The 23,623-nt window shown below is 44.9% G+C and overlaps 1 protein-coding gene across 5 annotated transcripts in view; it reads left to right on the top strand.

Annotated features, from left to right (window-relative positions):
- The window catches only part of KDM2B (lysine demethylase 2B), a 3,837,686-nt gene that overhangs the window by 289,131 nt on the left and 3,524,932 nt on the right, over positions 1-23,623 (top strand). The window lies entirely within an intron of this gene.

Raw genomic sequence — 23,623 nt, 5'->3', positions numbered from 1 at the left:
TTTCATTCGTGTTTTTGGAGGGTTTTGCTGGTTAAAAGATAAAGAATTTTAAGTTTATTTATTTATTTATTTTATTTTACATTTGTTAACCGGGAGAGTCCGACTGGATACATGTCCATTTTCAGCGGAGGCCCGGGGAGAAAAGCTCCAAGTACATAACAGACATATGAACATTGTTAATGCAAAAAAGGAAGATAGTTGAGTTCTAAATACAATATAAAGATACATCACATCTTGGGGAAAAAAACAACAGCAGCATATAAAAAAAAACATAGGTCAGTTACAAAGGCGAGGCGCCTTGTTAAAAAGTGGTTAAGGATAGTGAGGTAAGAGAAGGGTAAATGATAGTGGTTAATCAGGTTTGGAACAGGGACATTGCCAGAGAGTATTGAGATGGGGTTTAAGCTTTTTTTTGAATTGTAGGAGTGAGGGTTCTGAGGTGAGCATGATCGGTAGGGAGTTCCACATTTTACCTACAAAGTTTGAGAATAGAGAATCCCCAGAAGAATTATTGGCTTTGGTAGTTTGAGCTAAGATCTTATTGGAGGAGCGTAAAGATTGCAGGTTAATATAGGGGTGAATGATGTTTTCAGAGCTGGTGTTCTCTCTGGGTGACACAGTATCTGGTGAGCCGCTTTGAGTTGGTTGAAATGGAGTTGGCTGGAAAACTCTAACCACCCTAGTTGCTTCAAGTTAGTGCAGTGGTGCGTTCTAAAGGTGGAATTTGTGGCAAATCTAGCTATGTGATTGTAACAAGAAGCAAGTTTGTTAAGGGTTGTCTTGTTTAGGTTTGTAAAGAGGGGAGGCATAGAAAAGAGTTGATAGTAGGTGTGTGCTGGCAATTGTAATTTTAGCGTGAGGAGTGAGAAAGTGTTTTACTTTATAGAGAGAGCCAAGCTTTTTATTGACGGTTTTGATGGTAAGATTGAAATGGGTGTCAAATTTAAGGGAGTTATCAATGGTAACACCTAATAGCTTTGTGTGAGCTTCTGGTGATATAGTGATTCCATTGGAGGATGTAATAGAGAAGGTGGGGAAGAGTCTTGTTAGTGGGTGAGAAAGTAAGTAGTTTTGTTTTGTTGGGGTTGAGAACTAGTTGTCGACTTGAGAACCATTTTTCTATTAGGTTGAAGGTGTCTTGGGTTGAAGCAGTGAGGTCTGCCAGGTTGGAGGCAGTGCTGATGATAGTCGAATCATCTGCATATTGAATGCATGTGGCATGGGGGGTGATTGTGGGCAGGTCATTAACAAAGATGGTGAAGAGAAGAGGGCCAAGAATAGATCCTTGGGGAACTCCAAGTGTAACAGGTAGGCATGTAGATAATTTGTCCTGCCATAGAACAGCCTGTTGCCTATTTGGACAGGTAGGATTGGAACCATTTCAGTGTGGAATTGCTGAGTGATAGTTTTTTTAATGTATGGAGGAGTTGAATGTGGTTCACCATATCAAAGGCCTTGGAGAGGTCTAAGAAAAGAGCAGATGATAGTTTATTATTGTTTCTGAAGTTATTGATGGTATTAGAAAAGGATAGTAGGGCTGATGTGGTACTGTGATTTGGCCTGAAGCCATGTTGGGAGTTAGCTAGAATTTTATTTTTGGTGAGGTGTTCCATCAGTTGTTTGTGGACACACTTTTCCATAATTTTGGCCAGGGGTGAGAGTATAGCTATAGGTCTGTAGTTGGTTAGCTCTAGTGAGCTACCACCTTTATGGAGAGGAATAATGTGGGACATTTTCCATATGGAGGGCATGAAGGCTTCTGACAAGGTACGGTCTATGATTATGGAGACGGATAGGAAATGGCCTCAGCTGCTTTTTGCAGAAACTCAGCTGGGAGAAGGTCAGCTGCTAGCTTAGTGGGTTTTAGTTTTTAAGAAGAGATGTTATAAAGGATATGGGTACTGGATCAAGGTAAATAGATGATCTGATGTAGTTGTAGTATTCTGCTGGCATGGGTAGTGGAGTGGGCTGCTTGTTTGTTTGAATTGTGTGGCCAGGGATTGTATAGTTTCTGTGAAGAAACTATTGAATGTGTTAGCAATGTTTACAGGGCACTGTTGTTTGCAAGTTGTTGGAGTGGGGGTGGTTGCCTGGCCTGGGTGCATGAGCTTGTTTAAGCCTGCCCAGAATTTTGTGGATTATTAAGGTGTTTGTGTTGGAGGTGGAGGAAGAAGTTTTTTATCATTTAAGATCATTCTTTTAGTTTCATTTCTAAGTTGCCGGAAGGTTTGGTGGGAGTGTGGGTCTTTAGAGGTACGCCATGTGACCCACATCTTGTTTCTAGATAGGATTTTGGATTTTGTTTCCTTAGAGAGCCATGGTGCGGTTTTGGTTTTAGTTCTAATGGACCATATTGGAGCATGGGAATCTAGAATCTTGAGGAAGGTGGTGTTGAAGTAGATAACTGCCTCTTCAAGAGGAAGAGACTTTAGTATTGTCCAGTTGTGGGCTTTAAGTTCAGTTTGAAAAATGGAGGTGTTGAATTTATTATTGTTCCTGATTTTTTTTATGGTTGTAAGAAGGGGGGTGATTTTTTTGAATTTGATAACATAGGTGAGTAAGTGATCACTCATGTCCTCTGGGTGAGTACCTGCTGAGTACTGGTGCTAAGTAGATGTTTTTACAAGGTAATGTGTTAAGATATTGGTCTTTAATGTTACTCGTTGACACATATTACAAGTCAGCTGATGATAATCATGTGATGCTAGTTTTATCTATTTAAACTTGTTACATTTGTATTTGTGTGAATTTGATGAAGTTGCCATATCTACGACAACGAAAAGCGCTTTATTCAGTAATAAACAGGTTATCCGCTTCGATGAGGCCACCCAGGATTTAGGGTAGCTAGGGACTCTGGCCCAAGAATGAGGAATAGTGACATGGATAATATCAGATAAAGAGTTATGTACTTACCATAACTTGCCGTCTGTGTTATCATGTGTCACAATTCATCACTATCCATCCCTCATTCCCCCGGCCTGCAGGACCTAGAGGAAGTGGAGATGTCCTGTCTGGTGGTCAAGGTGTTCCTTAGCTATTTTCTGGCTTTAGGGAAAACTCGATCTGAGGGGTTAGAGGGCAGCAGGGGATCATGGGAGTGGGAGGAGTTTGAGCCTAGAAGCTGTCTGCAAAGTTGTTGGTTTGGATCCGATGTCGGATCCTATGACCCAAGAGTGATGAATAGTGACATAGGTTAACACAGATGCCAGGTTATGATAAGTACATAACTCTTTTTTTTCCTTGGATGGGGGGGGGTCTTTTATCTAGATGTCCCCTTGAGGGGTAGGGGGAATGACCATCTTTTATAGTGCATCTGTTAAGTGGCTGCAGCAAATGTATTAAGAATACAGATGAGGATGTGTATGACATAAAGACAACTCATACCATAAATGCCATCTGGATGAAAATGGTAGATGGGCACACAAAAATTCCTGCTGGACTGACTGACATAAGTAGACTTAGGTGATTAATGAGGGATCTGGTAAGAGAATGTCCATAATCTGTAATAATCAAGTCTAAGACTGGAGATATTAGGACTGACAGGATGCATTGTGACTAATCAGCAGCTAAAGCTCATAGGTTGCCAAGAACTGCTCCTGTGTACTATAAAGCATAGCAGCACCCAGTGTGCCTCTCAGGCATCCCTAATTATTGGGACATCCCTAATTGTGTTTAAAAATGTTCTTGTGTTTCAGCATAAATTTTTGAATTTGTGACAAACCATGAAGGTTACTGTCATTAAGCAACATAGCCCCCGGGATTCATGAAGCTCTGTGCAAGGACGGCATTAGCCTTGCGCCGACTGTGCGGTGTAGAGATGGCGCAGCAGCACCACATGCATATTAATGAAGACGCGATGCCATAATGGCCAAGTGCATAGGAAACGTGCACGAGTGCAGGGGGCATGTCCAACCGCTGCACGGAGGCGTGAACATGTCAGCTGCATACGCGCAAACTAAAATGCTGACTAGTACAGCCTGCCTCTAACAGTAATCACTCCTGTCAGTGTCCATGGATACTGAAATGTATGCAAAGCATACAAGACATCATTGCGAACACCACAATAAGAAGTAAACACAACGGCATGTAGCTGAATATTAACTCCCCGTCCCTCGAACAAAGATATTTAAAACCCCGTGCCCGTATTCCATTGTAGTGTCGCTAGGTTTACCAAGTGGAAGCGAAATGCATCGTGTTAGTGTGCCGCCAATTGCCAAGCCTAGCCCAATGGTTTGGGTTACCACCTGTCCCACATTGTGAGGGACAGTCCCCTCTAGGCAGGTGTGTCCATACCAAAATCATAATAAATGTGAAATGTCCTGCGGTAGTAGGACATAATTATGTCCCATATGTTATGTAATAGTCCCATACAGTACGTATGTCCACATATAAAATACCTGTATGTTACAAGAAACAGAATAAGCAAGTAAATGAAACAGAATAAGCAACTACACCGCTACAACAATAAAAGCTTATATGTAGGCATGAAAGTAATGTACTATCCTTTGTAATGACCGTGGGTATGTGTTGGCCTGCAAACTCAGATGTGTGCCATGAAAATGTCCCATCCAGGTCATATGAAAAGGTCGCAACCCTACCAGTGGTCAGAGCATTCGCCCAATATCTGCCCATTTGCGGTCCAAGTTGTCCTTGCCAGGACGGCCCATAGATGAACGGGTATTACCCGGGTCTACCTACCATGTCATGAAAGATAAGTATTTGCGAGTACCTATGTGTGTAAAGTACAGCACGTGGATGATCTGAAATGCTAGTGTAGACCTCACAACCATATTGGTCCCAGAGATATTTAGTGTACGCAATGTGTTCTGTTGACTGTGCCATGGGCCATCAACTAGAGAAGGGACGAATGTTGTTTGTGGAATATGGGTCTGGGGGGTGACGGGTAATGTAATAATTCGCCAAGGGGAGACTGGGTTGGATGCAGAATAGGTGAACTGGAGGTCTACGAGGGAGCGGTGGGTGAATCGGGAAGATAACCAAAGAACAAATATACACATCCGCAATACAATCCCACAAACATGTGAACATTAAAATGTGCAATACACAAGTACAGAAATGTTACCGGCACATATCCACATAATGGTCTGGCCTGAACTGAGCTATCCATCCCCAACACACCTGGATACATAATTGAATACCCATCATCCGCTTCACAGCACACCCCCCCCCCCTCCCTTCCTGAACATCCACCAAAACCAGCCATACTCAGGCTGCTAGATAGGCACGGCCATATCTGCACATAGTGACCCCTACCCATATCTAGTAGGCAGTCTCACCCTTGGCATTCTCAGAATTGCAAACTATGCATCCCTTGCATGTATAACCCTACCTTACAGCCGTAAAGCAAAAATGGTCATCGGTCCCCACAATTTTTGGATATCCCTCATGGGATATGTATCTGTTCTAAACATTAGACTTGGTGTCACGACACAATGTCCAGTCTTGTATACATCTGGACACAAGTTGTATGAGCAGTAGTTGTCCACAAGACTGCTCAGCCTCCAGCCGGTCCTGCAGAACCTACGACCCAGGATTAAACACCTGATCGTGATGCACGTCTCCCCACGTGCATTATCAGGAATATATACCTTACACATTCGCATAGTGGCAGTCGGACATAGGGTGCTTAAGGTGCTGTAAAGCAGATGTAAGTAGGGTTACCACCTGCCCCACCTTGTGAGGGACAGTCCCTTTTTGGGTAGTTGTGTCCAGACCAAATATAATGCAATGGCAAATGTCCTGTGATTGTAGGAAATATGTCCCATATTTCATGTAACAGTTGCATAAAACAGTTATTTATGTAAAATACTCAAGGTTACAAGAAACAGATGAAGTAAACAAACCGCTACAAGTATAAGCATTCATTTAGGCAAATAAGTAAAGTTCTAACCATTTTACTGACCGTGGGTATGTGTCGGCCTGTAAAGTCTGATGTGTGTCCCGAAAATGCCCCGCTTTGGCCATATGAAAAGGTGGCAACGTGACGGTAGGTGGCGGGTATTCAAAGGTAAGGGAAATGTAAATGAGCATGTATATGTACAGACCAATATATATATATATATATATATATATATATATATATATATATATATATATATGAAGAATGAACATGGTCACAATATAGGAAATCCCCATAATCGTTATTGCTGTTATATATCAGGATGGCCATAGGTGAGCACACCTCTGCATCCCCAACCACAGGTAGGATGCTAAACGTGGAACGAACGATCTCCCCTTGCTAAGTCTGACTTTCAGCTAGGTACAGGGCAGTCCTGGTCCCCAGTCAGACAAGCCTAAACCTGGAAGACCGTATGAACACCTTGACAATTGAACACACATATGTGCCAGGACTATAGGCTGTAGAGGTCTGAATATCCTCGGAGTGAGTCAACATGCGGCACGAGTCCAGAGCAGTAAGGAATAGGGAATGGCACGTGTAGTAGTGCATTTTTTCCAACAGGTAAATGGATGCCTGCTGTGTAAGTGAAGTGATGAGGCATGTGTTTGGGTAACTATGCACCATGGGTATACATATAAATGAGGCAGAACACCAGTAGTGTAGTGGTTAGAGCATCAGCCTAACAAAAAGGCATTCATGGTTCAAGGTCGACAATAGCACATATCATTTTCCTTGTGGAATGAATGTTGCTCTGCTGTAAAGCCGACATTTAAATATGTAAAGGTGAATGTGTGTATCGCATGGGACTATTAACCCGGTCCTTTCAATCAAAGTGGCATTGTCATAATGTATAAGGCACAAATAAGCATAAATAAGCAACAGTAAACATATGTAACGCGCAGTAAGCATGGGCGAGTGCGCCTGTGCGGGTGTAAGCAGCTCCCAGCATAGGAAATGTATGTTTGTATGTACAGATGTCATATATACACACACACACACACACACACACATATATATATATATATATATATATATATATATATATATATATATATAAAATAAAGAATGGACGTTGTAACAGTAAAGCATAAGCAAGGGATGAGAGAGAATCAAGAGCAATTAAAGATTATAAAGTGCTTCAAAATATACTATAAGAACACTGCTATGGCCCAGCAGCAGGTGCAGAGCACACTACAGGACACCACAGGCCAGGGTATTGGGAGTGGACAGATATCGCTTAGTAGGCTATGGAGACACAGATGGAATGTAGTCCCATGCTGAATGAAAAATTGGAAAGTGCAAAGGCAAATGGTCAGATTCTTATAACCCTGGGAAAGCACACAATGTGCAGATGGCGATGAATAGGAGGCCAAAAACAATATGTAAGGCGGGACAAGGTGTAGGACCCCAAAAAATGAGGGAGTGCTATATGGTGTGTCATGGCTCATGCGAAGTGTGTAAAGGATAATACGTGTAAATTTAACACGTTTAACACGGTGGGGGGGAGGAACTGAGGATCTTATGCCGACATGGGGCTGGGCTGCCGGGATGGACTGTCTCTAATAACCACCTGTACCTTCAACCCTATGTCATGCATACAGACATTGTTATACTCATATGCAGACAATATACATCAACATATACTGATATCGCAATCATTCATCGCCTATAATAAATACAAGAATGTGTAAATATTGAATAATATAGCACACACAAATAATAGGGCAGTAGAAGACATTAGGCTTTGAGAGCCACATCATGAACATTCCAATACCATTGTCGTAATCCGTATAAATACTGTTACATGTACATCTGTACATAAATTGACCTTACATGTGTATACTGCATTTATGGAAATGCGGGCTGTAAGTGTGTTGATGGAGTATGCACACTTAACTGGGGTACATATGTATATTGGCAATCGCTATATAACGTATATTACAAGATTATGAGAGTGGTAAACTGTTCTAATGAATCTAATGAATAAGGTTTAGCTACATCAATTAAACATAAACACCATTATGCAAGTGAGTAAATGCACACATGATACATGTATTGATACATATTGATACATATATACATATATATACATAATATGAATAATACAATATGAATATATATGTGTATGTGTAATGTGTCAGATATGTGTATATATATATATATAATATATATATATATATATATATATATATATAGTATATATATATATATATATATATATATATATATATTATATATATATATATATATATATATATATATATATATATATCAGACAAAAGCAAGGGCGGGAGAACTACAATGCGGGAGAACTAGACACGGTTATTACTGGGACATATTCATCACCAGAGAGACAATGACAGATTGGAACAAAAACCCATCCCTGTGAGGTGGAACAACCTTCGGCTATGTGAGGCAGACATATGGCTATGGATGGAGAGAGATTTCTTTACCAATTTTATTATCCAGCAGATACGCTTCTGTGGGATTAGCTCAAAAGGACTGGCAGTGTGAGTGTGCATGAGCAAATGGAGTAAGAAGTTAAAAAGGGGCAATTAAAGGGGTGTTATGCTATAGCAGTTACGGTTATGGCAGTTTAGACCTATAGCAGTTACGTTGGACGGTCATCAAACAAACATCACTCTATCACTCCCCCACTTAGGGACATCTACAGACATACAGATATTAGAAAGGTGAGTACAAACAGAAAGCTAAAGGTAAAACCAACCGCAGACAAACTACCTTTCACCGAGATAAATCACCTCAGGAGACTACACTATTGACACGCAATACACCAAAAAACGCGACCTTCAACTACCTTAACCAAACACCCGAAGTACCTAGCTGGGTATTGGGAACAGGAACACGACCTGGATGTAGCTAGGTTGTGTTTGCTAACACATGGCAAGCCTGAACACACATGGGTTGTGTGTAGGGTAGTGGGCATCCAATTGTGTGGAGACCACCTGGCCCCCAATGCTCATATGGCACCCCTCGCGGATAGTGCCTATGGTATGTTAGGGCGGGTGGAGGGCTAGTAGAGCAGGTGGGGAACAGGCGTATGCGATTTGGCCCTAGCGACCGCCGCTGTTGGCTGTGTACAGTAAAATGGGCATACCTCCCCAAAACTGTAAGCCATATTCGATGGGGTGTGGCCAACTTCACATTTCCCAAACTGTGGGATTGTGAGGGGACTGTAGGGACCATATAATTAACCATCAATCTATACGAACCAGAACTATAACACAGTCTCAACTAAGCCATCAAGAACTAAACACAGTCTCAACTGAAGCCAATAATAAGATAATGAGATTGGGAGGAAAAATGGTGCAATACTCAGACCATGTTGAATATACAGCATGTGCAAACTGTCTGCACCTCAGTGTCAGTATAAATACATATAGTCTTGTGTCCGTAACTCGCTGATGTGTCAGTGTCCCTGATTCAAAATGTGTTCCTCCCTGAGTTAGGAGAGAGGCCTTGTTAGGTGCGAGAGTAAGCAATTTGCACATGTTCCTACCAGTTAGAATTTGAAAGTTGAAAGGTTTGGGGTCACCAGAACACCCTAATAAACACCCTGGTGGGAGCTGTGTTCGTTCAGTTGTGTGTAATTAATAACAATGTCATGAGTGCATTGCGCATAATAGGGCATTGTAAGTATGTAATTATGGCAGCATAAAACATATCTGTTCCTCTGAAACACCTAAATGTTATAGGTAAAAGTATAGCCAGCTGACGAAACATAAATTTGTTATTTATAACATGTAGTGCACTTTTCTATAAACAAGATTAACCGTGTGTGTTTAGTCTGGACAGTGAGAACTGCGCCTTTCTACAGGTCCTCTCATGTTGCCCTGCAAAGGCTGCTGTTCTTCACAAATATCAGAAACTTAGGACCAACTGCTTTAATAAAACACAGTCCAACATGTGAGTACAGAAGGAATAAAATTTAGAGATAAAATACACTATTTGAAATAAATAGTACATCTAGCTAAGTACATAACAAATAAACATACATAAATAATCATTTGTATTGCTTATATATACATATATTTATTAATATAATAACGATAATATAACTGACATAATATAAATTAATGGTAAACACATGTGCTATGTCTTGATTATTTTCTACATAAAAAGCTGATTGATTATTTTCATACCTATGGTCTACCCTATTTAGCGCGTGGCCTAAAGCAAACCTCCTGGCGGTGTGTGCATGACTGACCCTCTATAATAGGTGCGGTAGCATGACAACCTATCCATTGTATGGTAGGATGGGACCCAACTGTATGGAGCTAATGCAGGCAGCCTCGGGTGGACAGGCTTATGATCATGATTAATTCGTATGTGTGGCCGCTGCCAAAGCCATTTGTTTCACCGGACAGCCAAGCTGATGCCATACAGTCGGTCCGCTTGAGTTATTGTATAATGATATGATAGTTAATAATGGCAGATTATGTAGTCCGGAACACACAATTACAAGTATGAAGCAGGTCAGGCTTTAACACACAATTATAGCCAGTTCACCGGGGGTCTGGTAATGGGCAGCCATTCCCAATGGTGACTGAGGAAATGGGCAGCCATTCCACACCGCCTAGTGGGCAGTGGGCATCAACCACACCAGACAAATACTCCACTAGGGTACTCCAGCTGTACCACCACCACTCACCAGCCCTTTTAGTACGATCTACCTACAGCCGGCTGCTAGGTAGTCAGTGTACAAACTAATTCAGTGCTAGTCATGTAGTCTTGTGAGGCCTATGTAATAGGCCGCTTTGACTGGGCCTATGTAGGTCTGATCAACCATAGGTGCCGCAAGGTAATAGGATTCCGTGCTACCTAATATTGTATTCGCGATCTAATAGGCCATCATTGATTGGTGATACATATGATATTCGATGCAAGCCGCATTGATTCATGCTATAGGCTGGCTGATTGTCAGCAGTCGAAGTGATAATAGGCATCACAAGGTGGGAGCACATTGAGGGTGGTACACTGGGTGACCAATGTTGAAGATGTGGAGCTGGTCATACTGAGTGATTAGTGAATGTATGTCACAATTTGTCATGTAGGTTGATCCCATTAGCACCACATAGAGTGCATGAAAATAGGCCAATGTACTGTGTAATGAAAGAGGTAACACACAATGCCGAGCATGTCCTGCAAGCAATGTACCCGTATTGCATAAAAGTAAGATAGAGCGGAGTAAGCATGTTACAGCGCTCCTGTGCGGAGTATGGCTGGTATTAAGCCATGTAGAGGAGTAGGAGCACAGTGGGCAAATTCATATCATACATTACAGTGCAGAGTATGTACAGTATATATATGTATATCATCATGTAGATGTATGAATGCGTTTATGTCCAGCAGGAAGGCCTGTACATAACTAAGCATGTATCAGGACATGTAATGTACAAACCGAGCACTAATTTCTAAGATCCTAAGCTGCACATCAAGGATGCCTGTATCGCCTCATGTAGTTGCACTTTGGATCACTATATTCCACAGTTAGCTCTGCTATCTACTTTGTCCTGTATACATCACTCTTGGTGTATGTAATTACTGTTGTTGTCTATTTCGGGCTCATGATGCCTCTTTGGGATCTCGCTCCCCGGCCCGACCGGCCATATCTTCAGCTGTCGGTTGTTTACTTACTCGAGGCTACCCGATTCCATGATGCTTTACGGGTCAGAGGCAGGTTTTTCTGCGAGCTCAGGTTTGTCTAAGCTGAGCAGTTACTATAGTTTTTTGTAGTGTTTTGGTAACTCATTTTTCTCTCGATAGTGTATTTGTATTAGTTCCTTTGTTTAAGTGTTTTTTCTTTAGTAGTTTGTTTTAGTTTAGAAGTAGCTTTTTTTTTTCTTTTTTCTCGTTTAAATTAGTTTTCCTTTAGAGCTTTTATTTTAAATTTCTTTATTTTTTTCTTTTTAAGCTTCTTTTTTCTGTATTTTGCCATTTAAGTTTGGTTATTCTTTTTTTTAAAAAAACTGTTATCCTTTACTGTTGTATATATTGTTTTTTTTCAGTTTTTTTTTTTTTGTGGTTGTAGTCTGGTTTAGTTTTTTTATGTTCAGTGGACCTATGCTGTTGCTGTTCAGTGTACTGTCTGTAAACACAGTTGCTTTATGTCAGTTCTTCTTAAGGTAGTTATGATCTAAGAAGCGTCTGTCATGCTGCTTCTCCAGATGCCATCTCTTCAGCCCAAAAACACTTCTTGCTGCCTATTGCTTCTTTGTATCATAGGGCTTTTGATCCAATGCTCAGCCATTCAGCCCTCCCAAACCGCCTCTAAACAAGCGCCCCAGCTCGGCTCTTCCTAAGGCCCAGGATCATTGAGCCAATTCCGTACTCAGAACTTTCTAGACTGCCTCTGTCTTCGCCCACCCTCGAGACGTCATTGGCCCAAGTCTTACTTACATTAGAGGTCCGGGTTGAACTCAGGAGACCACCTTCAGCTCCTGGCTCCTCCTGTTACCTTCGGAGCTGCCGTCACTCCCCACAAGAGTCCTCCTCGTCCTCTCTCGAGTCTCTAGTGGTCAGCTCCTCAGTCTCCCTGTTGCAGAGTGACCGCAGTCAGAGAATCCTTGTCTTCTCTTCCTGCCTTGTCCGATGTTCCTCATGGCAGAGAGTGGTCAGTAGGTTGTTGAAGCGAGTGCACAAATGTCCAGTTTCAGGCAACAGGTGTCTTCTTCTTCCAGTCCATCCCTCGACTTTTCTTCGACATCGGGATCTGGGCGCCAAGACTCGCCGGGTTCGAGGGGCGAGTGGCATCGGACCCTTGTCCGACCCCATTCTCCCTCTCGGAGCGTCGGAGCAGGTGAGCTCGGCTCTTACATCGGCCTCGGAGCCGTCTCCCTCGGTGCGGAGGTGGATTCCGGTTTCTTCGGAACCGGAGCCTTCTCTGCATCGTGGCAGGGATGCCTTCAATGTCATGAGGAGTGTACTGGCATCTGAGTCAGCTCCACTTTCGACCCCACTGGCTCCATCCCCTGTAGTGCCTGCGTCAACCTCTGCCCCTCCTCCAGACCCCAAGCATGGGGAAGCGGTGCTCCAGAGCAACCCATTGGGTGTTTTCTCTTCTTCCGAGGCCTCCCCTGATCATTCAGAGGAGCCCCCTCAGAAGCGGAAGTGCAAGAGGAAGCACAATGACTCCCCCCGAGTCTGTCACTTCAGATACGGATTTGGATGAATCGGAAGGGTCCCCGAGATCCCCCTCTGAAGATGTTTCCTTTTCGGACATCCTAGAAATGCTTAAGTAGAGGGTGGAACTGGAATGCCCTAGCCCCTGTCGAGGACGAATCTGTATTCCTGGATGCGTTCGGTTCCCGACCTTCCACCTCCTGGGTGTCTTTGCCTTTCGACCCACTAATGTCAGTGGTGGCTCGAAGGGCTTGGTCAGCCCCGGATACAGTGGAAACAACCCCGAGGAGACCCGGCAAGTTTATCACTGCACCCCCTGATAAACAGTTCCTTACTAAGGGTGTTCCCGTAGATGCCATGGTGGTAGCAGCAGCCACTAAAAGGGAGTTAAAGGAAACTTCTTCCTCTGTCCATCCTCCTAACAAGGACTCTAGGACCATGGATAGATACGGGGAAGCGAATGTTTGCTTCAGCAACCTTTTCCATGAGGTCACTGTATTACTTATGCCATTTTACCAGGCTTCAGAGGGATCTCCTGAAAGAGCTTGGAGATTCCCTCCAGGATCCATCAGCTGAAGGGGCTCAAGCTAAAGTGGCTTCTCAGCTGGTGACCCTTAATTCGGTAGTCAACTCCTCCATGAGGCTTATTTCCTATGCAGCCGATGGTGCGAGTAGAGCCGCAGGTACAGGCGTGGCCCTCAGGAGACACGCATGGATGCGGCTGTGTAATTTTGTGGAACCCTTTAGAGCATCGTTCACCAACACTCCCTTTGACGGTTCCTTTCTTTTTGGACCACAGGTGAAAGACACTCTGACTAGGTGTGAACAGGAAGGCAACTCTCTCTGCCGTGGGGGTCAGTTTTGCCACTCCTTCCAGACCATATCCCTAGGGTCAGAAGTGTGGTAAAATGTGGTTTCGGAAATCCTAGGGAGCCTCGCCTGACACACGTAGTGATTTTTCCTCCAGGGGCAGAGGAGGTAACAACAACAGACGCCGCCCTCGGGGCAGAGGGGGTCCGCAGAACCAGGGCAGCAGAGAATCTTTCTCTGACAAGCCCTTCCAGCATCCCTGAAGGGTTGCCCGGCTGCCCGCCTCTGGAGGCAGTCGGGGGAAGACTTTCACTGTACCCAAAAGCCTGGCAAAACCTAAAGCGAGACAAATGGGTACACTCAATCATATCCGGAGGCTACATAATTTCCTTCCTTCAACCCCCCTTACCGTCAAGCAAATCCCTTCCAGATGTTCCACCCAATCTGAGGGACCAAGCAGTCATAGAAGTTTCAAGACTGCTAGAAAAGAGTCATCCAGGAAGTCCCAGCAGACCAACACGGATCCGGAACTTACTCGAAGTTTTTTTTGGTACCAAAAAAGACAGGGAACTGGAGACCAATATTGGATCTCAGCAGCCTAAACAAGTCTATTCAAAGAACAAGGTTTCGGATGGTCACGCTACAGTCCATTCTACTCTTTTTGGGTTAGGACAGTTGGATGTGCTAGATAGATCTTCAGGATGCGTACTATCACATCAAAATGGACAGGTGCTCCAGGAGGTTCCTTCGCTTCCGGCTGGTAGCCAGTCATTACCAGTTCAGAGCTCTGCCCTTTGGCCTCGCCCCTATCACCACAGCCCCCAGGGTGTTCACCAAATGCGTGGCAGTAGTCACGGGTAACCTGAGGCATCGAGGATTCCAGGTGTTTCCATATCTAGATGACTGGCTCCTTACTGCTACTACCAGGCATCAACTCCTTCAAGCCAGGGACTATACAATCACAATTTGTGCCCAGCTAGGCATTACTATAAATTTCGAAAAATCTGCCTTATTGCCCTGTCAATCTATTACCTATATAGGAGCAGATTTAGATACAAGAAGTATGTCCACAAGGCTACCGCCAGACAGGGTGGCCACAATTCGGCAGCAAGTTCATATTCCCATGCAATGCAAAAGGGTACAAGTCAGGTTGGTCCTTCAAACTCTGGGTTCTCTGGCAGCGGCAATTCTTCTGATACCTCTGGTCCGTTTTCACATGAGAATCCTTCAGTGGCTTCTCTTCACACAGTGGTCCTTTCAACAGCTCCCCATGTCTCACATGATCATGATTACAGAAACTTGCAAAAGGCACCTTTCCTGGTGGATGGTCTCCCCACTAGTGTTTCAGGGCAGACCATTCATCCAGCCTCCTCCCGTTGCCACAGTGACCACGGATGCCTCACTGTTAGGGTTGGGGGGGGGCATTATTAGGGCAGGACAGTCCAAGGCACTTGGCAGCCTCACAAGTACCATCTGCACATAAATGTCTTGGAGATGAGATCCGCGTTCCTAGCATTGCAAGCCCTTCAGGACTCACTCCCTTCCGGGACCATTGCAATTCAAATGGACAACATGTCAGTAGTGTAGTACATCAACAAGCAGGGCGGAACCAGGTCCTACCCCCTATGTCGAGAAGCACTCAGACTCTGGCAGTGGGCGATTTCCTCCCAACGATTTCTGATTGCGACAAACATCCCTGGGAAGTCCAACGTCATAGCGGACAGGTTCAGCAGAGCTATTCTCATGCCTCACGAGTGGTCTCTTAATCAGGTAGTTGCGGATCTGATCTTCCGCAAATGGGGACAGCCTTGCTGCGATCTGTTTGCCACCCCCTTCAACAGCAAATGCAGCAACTACTTCTCCCTTTTACCGCTTCCCTGTCACCCTCCCAGAGACGCTCTAGCCCACGATTGGCCTCAGGGACTTTTTTGTACCGTCCCACCATTCCCTCTTATACCCAAACTCATACAGAAAGCTATTCCGTTGGGTTGCAAAATGATCCTCATTGCTCCCTACTGGCCTCGACAGATATGGCTTCTGTTCCTGCACAGTTACCTCCTCGAGCAGCCCTGGACTCTGGATCCTATTCCAGACCTGCTGATTCATCAATCAGGAGAGCTGCATCAGTCCTTCCAAACACTCCAGCTCACAGCTTGGTTGATCCAGTTCCAGCCCTAGCCAGGCTTCCCAGCATTTCCCCGGCCGTGCGTGAGATTATTGTCTCCTCTCACAAATCCGCTACTAGGAAGACTTATGCTAGCAAATGGAAACGTTTCTCTTGTTGGGCAGAGGCTAGGAATATAGATCCCTTTTCAGCCCCAGTGCACGAAATCTTGGAGTTCCTAACAGAGCTTTTTCATTCTGGGTCCGCTTTGCCACAATCAGAGTTCAACTAGTGGCCATCTCTAACTTTCATGTTGGGTTTTCTAATCTAAACATTATGTCTCATAAGCTGTGTAAGGCCTTCCTCAGAGGGACTACTCTCCTTAGGCCCCCAGTGAGAGATCCCCCTCCTCCTTGGGACCTTAATTTGGTACTAACCTCCTTGATTATGCCCCCTTTTGAACCGGCAGCATCCTGCTCCATTAAGTTTCTATTTTGGAAAACTCTCTTTCTGGTAGCTGTTACCTCAGCCAGACGTGTCTCGGAACTTCAGGCACTATGTGTTCATCCTCCGTACTTAGTTTTTCATAAGGACAGGGTTGCTCTGAGAAGTAATCCCTCCTTCCTTCCGAAAGTCTGCTCAGAAAATAATCTAAACCAATCTATAGACCTTCCTGTGTTTTTCCCTAACCACACCAACAAGGCAGAATATAAATTACACCTTTTGGATGTTCATAGACAATTGCGTTTTTACCTGCATAGAACGAAGGATATAAGAAAGTCGGACCAACTTTTCCTTTCCTATGCTAGAGGCAAACAGGGTCTTCCAGTTTCCAAAGTGACCCTGTCCAGGTGGTTGTCTCACATTATTACCTTCATCTGTCAACTAAGAAACAAAGAGTTGTCTACCAAACCGAAAGGTCATTCTACTAGGGCTTTGGCCACCTCTGTAGCCTTCCAGTCTAGGTTGCCCATGGACTCTATCTGTGCCGCTGCCCCATGGGCAAATCCTCATACCTTTATTTCTCATTACAAGTTAGACATGGTCTCCAGGAGTAGAGCTAACTTTGGTTCCACTGTTCTGAAGAGTCTGTTCCAATGAGCTGCCCAAGATCGTAGGTGCTAGGGACGCTGTCCCAACAAGCAAGAAACAAAGGTGAGATAGGCAACTTAACATAAAGAAGTTATGTACCTACCATAACGTTCCATGTTAGTTGTCTTTATCTCGCCTTCTTTCTTTCATCCCCCCCTCCATCCCCCTGTTTTATTGGACTGAGAGGAGTTGCAGTTTTACTGGCTGAGTGTTCTCTGGTTTGTTTCCTCTACTGACTTAGAGATTATAACAGGTAGGTTTAACCCTCTGTTTGGAGGGGTTTCATTCCATAGTTATGGTTGGGGTTAGCTATTTCAAACGAGATCTGGGTAGCTAGCGCTAGGCATCATGGGATAAGGGGTAACCTCAAGCCAGTAAACAGCTCTCGAGCTATAGAAGATGGCCGAATTGGAGCCGAGGATCGGCTCCGATCCCAACAAGCAAGAAAGAAGGCGAGATGAAGACAACTAATGTGGAACGTTATGGTAGGTACATAACTTCTTTTTAACACACCAGTACCTGTCCAGTCATTATGTGTGAACAGTAATCCTGCAATGTGCTGTGTGCAACATCATCATCATGTTAAAGGTAAATGGGGTAACCATAGAGGGACTGGTAGTGTTTTGTGTACAATGGGGTCGTCCTCCTCACGTGTACCTGGACCATGTAGGAGTGGTGCATACCAGGACCGTGTGCCTGAGGGACAGTGGTGAGGATAACAGTAGTATGTTATGATGCATATTACAAGGGTATCATATGTCCAGTGGGCACTTGTGTGTAATGGACAACTATGTATAGGGCAGATGGTGTCCTAGGAGCCAAATGGCATTATATGTCCATAGTTGAGGGTCAGATGTTGGGGAAGGAGTGTAGGTATGGCCGTGGAGGATAGATAGGAGCACAGAAATGACAGCATACAGGGTTGGTATATGACATGTGGGGGGGGGGATACACCCTGGATGGGGCTGGGTCTTCGGCATTCAAAAGCCCATGGGAACAGTGGGACGGAGGTCTCCAGCTATAGGCAACTGCCACTGCACCTACACAGCTGCAAAGGAGGCAGTGCTGAGGGCTGTCCAGGAGGGGCAACATCACCCTGTAAATGTGACACTCCACCCTTGAACTGGAGTATCTGGCTTCTTAACCCCTTAGGGAGCCACCTACGCAACATGTCCGGGACTGCACACCAGCAGATATGTACCTGTTTGGTTCCGCTACCAAGGGGGACATGCTCCATCCTCAGTGGTGGTACCACCAGAAGGTGGTGCAGAGCCAACAGAGGCCGATGTTAATGGCTGGGCCCCAGATGTGCTATATTTGCAGAGGGAGCACAACACATGCAGATATACCGCATGGCAACTGTACAATGTGTAATAGATGTATGACCGCAGCTATGAACAGTTGCCCATCATTGGCTTGTCACTGGGGATCCCACACAGTGTCAGTCATACCACTGTCTCATGTGACACATGTCCAGTCAGGGATGCGATAGCAGTAACACATCCCTATCATCATGTACTGTCTGCAATCCCCACACCATGCTTCTGCTGTGCACAGAAGTGTGTTCAGTGTGTAACACAGGAAACAAATGGTTGCACACACTGACCTGTTCACAGATGGCCCTACAGATGAGGTTACCTCATGAACAGAGTACTGTCATGTCTGTATTTTAACTTGCAGAATAGCCATTACCACACACATGTTAAACAGGCAGTAGTCTCAATGAAGCATAGCTACACTTACATGCTGTAGTTGTGGGGCACATCACCCTCCTGTCAATAGGCTATTTCCCACTGTTGAAATTGATTGAGGTACATTCAGATATCATCTGCGATGCCGTGTCAGAACACCACATCCAGGTACCACTCACAGCGACTGTCATGGCCAGATAATAACATGTTTCCCTAGATAGTGTACTGTGTTTCCATTACAGCTGTACCACATGCAATCAGCTAGAGGAGGACTGCAATAGGTGTAGAGGCCATCACCTGACTATTTCCATCTGTTACAGTACACATGCTGCTGCTGTGCAGGTGTACACCTTCACATCCACCAAAGAGTGTGTGCGGGACAGGCAATGTACACCAGGGAAGGGCTTGGAGACTTAACCATAATCTGCCACACGTTGAGTAGTACAGGGGCAAACCCCTGACTACTCATTACTATTACATGTGCATGACGTTACTACATGTGCCACAGAGGCGGCATGTTACAGTGTTGTAAGAACATGTGTGTAGGTGAGTGAGTGCCATCTGCAACAGATATAGTAGACATACATTAGGTGTGGCACACGTCGTCCACGTGAACGGATGCCATTGTCACCACAACCACACTCTAATGGACACGAACTGACACCTTTGCCAGGGCGGCAAATACACAATGTAACTACTTAGTTTGCCACACCGCAGTAATGCACAGGACCACATGCACCATAGGGGATATCTGGAGGTTCTATGGGCTAGGCCATGTGAAAGTGCTTGACAACTGTTGGTATGCCAACGAGGTTTATACTGGGAGTGACTGTGATTGGGAGCAACACAACCCACACACAGACACAGGGTGCCAGTACTGTCATGCAGGCATGCATTGCTCCATGGGTGTGTAGTGTTTGGCTGTGCAAGATGGCTGTACAAGGCTGGGTGAGGGGTAATCTTTGCCATTGCGTCACCCAACAATGGTGTGCAGTGCAGGGGTGTAGTGTCTGCAATGTTCCACACAGATGGGTACTGCATTATCTGGCCTGACATCCTGGTTACCAATGTGTGGGGCCATAGCTTTGCAATGCATGCCATGTCTGTGTTTGATAGTCCTTCACATGGACATTGCCTGGGATGTGCATGTCCCACAATACTGTACAGTGACATGTACAGGTGTACCTGGTTTGGCAGACACATGTAGTGTACACAGCCTGTTATACCCCGATATGCCAGTACTGTCCTGGTGTGGCGAAACCTGCTTACAGTGAGCAGGTTGGCCCTGCACCTGCATGGATAGAATGGACAGGTATTCCGTGGTGTCGGTGGCATGGGTCCATACAGGGCACATGTGTACAGCATTGTCTGGCCTTAGTGGAGCACATATGATGGCACCATATATATTGCAGCCATTCAGTGTGGAACATAGTGAAGAAACAATGTCCGAATATATGTGCCTATTGTACCACTGTACAGGGTGCCATGTCCTCTGCAGGCCACTACGGTCACACCATGCCTACTATCTGTCCTCCGTGTGCATGTTACTAGCAACATAGTGGGATATCCAAGGCAAGGTTGTATGTGCATGGCACATGGTTGTGGGACATATACCAGGTACTAGTAGGGCTGCATATTTAGTTCACCAGCCCTTTTGCCAGATGTATGGGTATGGCTTGCCAACACAGTGCCATGGCTGACTCACAGCTGTACTCCTCGTGAGGTGGCCATTGTGTCATAAGACGGATACTATATAGGAAAACTACAAAACCCGCTCCCAAACATGTCCAATGGTAAGACAATCACTGCCACCTTTACACACGCTCTGACAGACAAATACACACTTGCCATGTCCTGTACAAACCTCTACTGTATCACACTGCAGCAACACGCGTTTAGGGCACACGCTACAACGAATACTACAAAGCACTGTACTTGTCTCATGCAGGCAGACACACACACACACACACACACACACACACACACACACACACACACACACACTCTTGACACTTGGCATGTCTGGGATTAGAACACCGACCTAACTACTTTACTACACTACAGCATTACACAGTTACAGAATGCGCTACCGAGATTACTGGGACACAGCACTCCCAGAGGTGTATTTGTAGATAGGTGACATCATTGGCCTTGATAACGGTGGGTATAAGAAATGTATGGTAAAAGCATTACTCAGTCCTCAGGCAGACGGACACGTGCACGCACACACACACACACACACACACACACACACACACACACACACACGGCAAGTGTGGGACTAGAACACCGACCTAACTACTTTATTATACTACAGCATTACGCAGTTACAGAACTCGCTACCGAGTTTACTGGGACATAGCACTCCCAGAGGTATATTTGTAGATGGGTGACATCATCGGCCTTGCTAACGGTGGGATAAGAAATGTATGGAGTGTGGGCAATCTAAAAGCAATTTAGAGTCCACCGGCAAATGGGGACAGACATACACACACACACACACACACACGCCAGTGTCGGGTACGGAACACCTGCATATTTACAGATTACTATTACAATACTACATACTTACGAATCGCGCCACACAGACAACACATGTCAAGGCTGTCATTATGACCGTCTTGGAATGCGGACATCAACAGGGATGCTGGCAGTTAAGATGTACATACCTGTGAACCTGTGTGTTCAAAGTAGGAATCCATCCTGACCTGGAGTATGCCCATCTGTGGAATGGATGACTACTACCACTGTACAGGGTTACAATGGCCATGCTCATACACAGAGGCACATAACCGACACAAGGTGTCACTGGGCAAGCTCACACACTTAGTAGCACAGGGCTGGTCGGAATGCACAACTGTGTGTCCATCTACACAAGGATATACTGGGCATGCTCATACTCCTAGTAGCACAGGGCTGACTGGGATGCACTCTGAGGCTAAACATGGAGGGCCACAGTGGCCGTGCTATTACAGGTAGATGTAAAGAACACATTGTAATGGGCTCTGGTATTAGTAGTTGTCATTGTTAGCGGGAACGCTGCTCTACATATATTTGACACCGGTCTTTTACACAACATCAGCTGTCATTCTGGGATGACATGACTGACAGTAGGCAGGCCTTTGTCACATATCCCATGCATCCATGATACATGGGAGTGTGGATATTACCCAAGCCGCATCCGCCCACACAGTGCCATTCCAAGGCAAATGTCCTAAACACAGATTAACTCCCATACACCTACAGGACAACTGCATTGTTTTCCTGTGCTAATCAGTGCTAGATGTGTAGCATCCATATTCACAGCTGGCCACTGTAAATCCAACAATGGGGAGTACTGACATCTGTGCAGTGAGGAACACCTGGCTGATGTCTCTGTAGTGCACAATAGCACTACCACCATATACCTCAGAACCTAACACTACCACCATATACCTCAGAACCAGACATGTGGGCCATAACACAGGTACGGACCGCTCCAGGTGGTGTACCCACATACATAAAGGCCATTCACATATACTGACCGGTCTCCACATGAAAGGCATCACAGATGAGCCATGTGCAGGACACAGTGTCACATGCTGCATTCTAGGATGTAAACTGCAGACACCACCATGCCCTCGGACCACCAACACGCAACCATACATGTTATATGACAGACGCGTACACCACCATGTGACCCTTGACCTTTGTACTATACTAAGCTCTACATCAACTGTAGACAGTACACATGTATTGCACAGTTGCATCATGTGTTATGCAATGCAATGATACCACTGTCTGTGACCAGGTCAGCTTTACACATACCAAGGGCCCTCGGTACTTTCCACCATTAGCAGATGTCTGTTGCTGTACACCAGTACACACCCTCCTGTATGGATATGACATACATGTACCTGCCCTGGGTATGTACATGCCACACACACAACATACCTGTAAATAGCATAGCTGTTGTAGTCCTTTGTGCAAACAGGTGGCTACAGCCATCACACACATGCACATGGAATGTAGGTCCATGGCTGCTGAATGCTAACGGTACATCAGGTGTGATATCAATGTTGACAGAGGTAACATCCCCTCTTTACTGGTCACCCATGATATCATACAACAGTCCTGTGTCATGCATGTCATTACACATATCCCACCAATTGCCATGCCTACAAACATGACCAAATGCCAGGATTGTAGGACTTACACACCTGTACACATAGTGTTGTGCATTCAGATAACATGCGTGTGCAGTTGCTGATGTATGCAGGTGGCGTGTATCCTAGTACATCATGCAGCTGCAATGCAGCCTCAACATTGCCAACTGTATATGGTGATATGTACAGAAAGATGTACCACAGGTATGGACAGATGTGTTGAAATAACTAAGTGGCAGGGCATCTTTGCAGACGGATGTTTGCTGTGGACAGCTCACAGGTGTGTCACAAGCGGTCCTACAATACCCTGTGTAACCGGTAAGCAATTGTTTTGTTAATTGAAGGACATAACACACAATTTAGACAGCAGTCAGGGTGACAGCGAAGGTAAATCACTTGACACCTGTTAATAGATATGACATCCCTAGTGCATATTTCAGCACTGTTGGCACAGGAAGCATCAGTACAGTTTGTAACGCGTGCAATACTGCTGTACGTCTGACATACATAACATGAGCTAGGCATGTCTGAGATTCACAGTACTGGCATGTGTGGTTGCGTGTGTGTCCATATATGTCACTTATTGTGGGGAATACATCTCAGTTGTTATTTTCCTGTACACTAGTGTAAACATCTGTACAGACTGCAATGTACAAAGCAAGACATAGGCAGGGGCGTGTATCTCACACATGTGAGGTATCTGTATATGCATGACATA

The sequence above is a fragment of the Protopterus annectens genome, chromosome 4.part0 (genome assembly GCF_019279795.1).
Source record: "Protopterus annectens isolate FY-2018-M chromosome 4.part0, PAN1.0, whole genome shotgun sequence".
NCBI classification, from domain to species: Eukaryota; Metazoa; Chordata; order Ceratodontiformes; family Protopteridae; genus Protopterus; species Protopterus annectens.
This window is presented reverse-complemented; position numbering and strand designations above follow the sequence as displayed.